We start from the raw sequence: 3,124 nt of genomic DNA, 5'->3' as shown, positions 1-3,124 counted from the left end.
CTTGAAGGCCTGTCCACCGCATTCCATACTGAAGTTCACCGCCAGTCTTGTGGGAAGGACTATGAAGCAGCACACCCTATACTATAGCGACAGTGACTCTGTCACTGAGGTCACAGAACCCTTGAGACCAGTCCACCTCTCCCATTGATACCTCCATTGGTCTGGTTTCAGCAGTATTAGTGCAACTCGCCAGGGTTCGGCAATGCAGGATTTGCACCCACACCAAACGAAGTTTGCATATTTCACGGTCTCTCCGCTTTATGCACATGCACTTTGAACATATGCTTGTGAATCAGGGTGTGTGTGTGTAATTGTATCCACACTAACAAAATCTTCAATCGCTGGGTATATCAAACGCCTCTTTTTTAATTCGGCATATCTATACGCTTCGGTAACATAGCTTAAAAACATTGCCAAAGCCAATAGCTGTGGCTAAACACTTATAAGATAGAGGAGTTTGCCTAACGGCTAGGCCGCTAGACCTCGGACCTGGGGAACTGGGTTCAAGTCTCGGTAATGACGCTGAAACCTGTGATTCTGGGTAAATCACTTAAATCTCCCTGTGCCTCACAAAAACATGAATGTGTGTCCTCATGTAACGTAACTAGTGCTATGTAAAGCGCTCTGACACCTGATTGGATTCGGGTCAAGTTGGCGCTATATAAAACTCTGAAAAAAAAAAAAGAAAATAAGGTTCCATAGGCGAGACCGATTGGCTATGCTAATGCTTGTTTCATAATGCAAGTGTAATGACCAGCAATATTCATGAAGCCAACACCTCCCAGGACTGAAACGCACCCAGAAAAAAGTTTCCCTCGGAAACTCAAGAAAGATGACCAAGTACTGTGCAGACACCTAAAAAAATACTTGGTAATGAATGATATGCACAGCTCTGAAATAATAAAACTATTAAATATCACATTGCATCAGTCAATAAATTATACTAAACTATGCATAGAGCATTTATACTATGGAGCTATCCATACATGCGAAAAATTATTATCTAACAATTATACGGAAAAGAATGTTACTTACCTAGTAAGCATCTGTTCTTGGCATGTAGAGCTGTAGATTCACATGCTCTCCTGCCATCTAGTGTTGGGTCTGGATGTTTGCAAGTTGTTTTTCTTCGAAGAAGTCTTTCCAAGTCACGAGGCAAGGTGACTCCTTCTTTCGGTGATAGTGCGCATGGTCATCAACTCCATTGTTAGATTGTTTTCCCTCAGAGGGTGAGAATGGAGTAAGAAAGTGTAGTAAAGAGATATCCATGAGTATGAATGTATAATTAAGAACTGCAACAACTACAGGTACCTGGGGAGGCATGTGAATCTACAGCTCCCCAAGCCAAAAACAGATGCTTACTGGGTAAGTAACATTATCCGTTCGAGGCACGTGAGCTGTACATACACATCCTTTGAATAGACTACAAAGCAGTATACTCCCAAAGTGGTTGTTGTCTGAAATAGTGTTTTAAGTACGGTTTGGCCTACATTAGGTTGTTGATGTGCTCCCACATCTACACAACAGTGTTTGGTAAATGTGTGTGGTGTAGATCACGTGGCTGCCTTACATATATAAGCTAGAGGAATGTTACCTACAAAGACCACAGAAGCCCCTATTTTGCGAGTGGAATGCACTTTATGGGATACGGGAAAGTCCTTTTAGCTTTAGCATAGCATGTTTGAATGCATTTAAGAATCCATCTTGCAATACCACATTTAGAAATGGGATTGCCTTTGTTAGGTGGAACAAAGGCAAACAGTTTTGTGAAAGTTTTTTGTCCAATCTATGTAGTGCAATAATGCTCTTTTATGGTCTGTGTGTGAAGGGCGCGTTCTGCTACAAAATCAGGTTGAGGAAAACACACAGGTAACTCAACCGATTAACTTCTATGAAAAGCAGGCTTTGGGAAGGAATTTCGGGTTGGTACAGAGAACTACTCTTTGTGTAGCTGAAAGAATGGTTCTTCCAATGTTAATGCCTGTAGCTCACCAACTCTCATCAAAGAGGAGATTGCAATGAAGAAAGCAACTTTCCATGAGAAATTGCAACAGGCATTTTTGCAATGACTCAAAATGTGGACCCATGAGCCTTGTAAGAACAATGTTGAGATTCCATATTGGAGCAGGAGGAACTATCAGTGGTATTACCCTTTTCAAGCCTTCCATTAATGCTTTGATCACTGGCACCCTGAATAGTGATAATTGTTGCCTGTTCTGCAAATACGCAGCTACTGCCGCTAGGTGCAAACGAATAGATGTATATGCTAGTCCAGTTTGCTGTAAGTGTAACACGTAACAAATGTTTTGAATAGAAGCATCTAGAGGGGTTTATTTTGTTGCCATTGCAGTAGATAACAAATCTTTTCCACTTGTTTGCATAGCAAGCTCTAGTGGTAGGCTTTCTTGCTTCTTTTAGAATATTCATACAGTCTGGTGTAAATTTAAGTAACCAAACTATGACTTCAGGAGCCAGATGGCTAAATTCAATTCTTGGGATTTGGATGTCTGATGAGTCCATAGTTCTGTGCAAGGAGGCTGGATGTGAGGTGCAGCTTTTGATGTGGAACCAGAGATAGTTCCAACAGAGTGGTGTACCATGGTTGACAGGCCCATGTGTGACCTACTCGAATCAAAGTGAGGGATGTTTGTCTGACCTTACAAAACCACATACGGGATGAGTGGGAAAGGTGGAAAAGCGTAGGCAAATATCCCTGACCAGCTTATCCATAGGGTATTGCCCTTTGAGAGCGGATGTGGGAACCTGTAGCCGAAGCTTGACATCTTGCGTTGCTGGGTATGGCGAACAAGTCTATATATGGGAACCTCCACTGTTGGAAGTATGGAAGGAGAACTTGGGGATGAAGTTCCCATTTGTGAATTTGGTGTCTCCTTCAGCTGAGGAGGTCAACAATCTGGTGGTTTACTCCTGAGATGTGTTCTGCCAGAAGATAAATCTTGTGCTGGACTGCCCAATTCCAAATGGCTTGAGCAAGCCGCGACTGTTGGATAGAGTGCGTGACTCCCTGTTTTTGTACATAGTACATTGCTGTCCTGTTGTCCGTCAGGGCTAGCACAGCTTCCCTATTAGGTGAATTTGAAAAGCTTTGAGCACTAGAAAGATT

Source organism: Triturus cristatus, chromosome 6, assembly GCF_964204655.1.
Source record: "Triturus cristatus chromosome 6, aTriCri1.1, whole genome shotgun sequence".
NCBI lineage: Eukaryota > Metazoa > Chordata > Amphibia > Caudata > Salamandridae > Triturus > Triturus cristatus.
The sequence above is the reverse complement of the archived record's forward strand: the minus strand, read 5'-3'. Positions refer to the sequence as shown.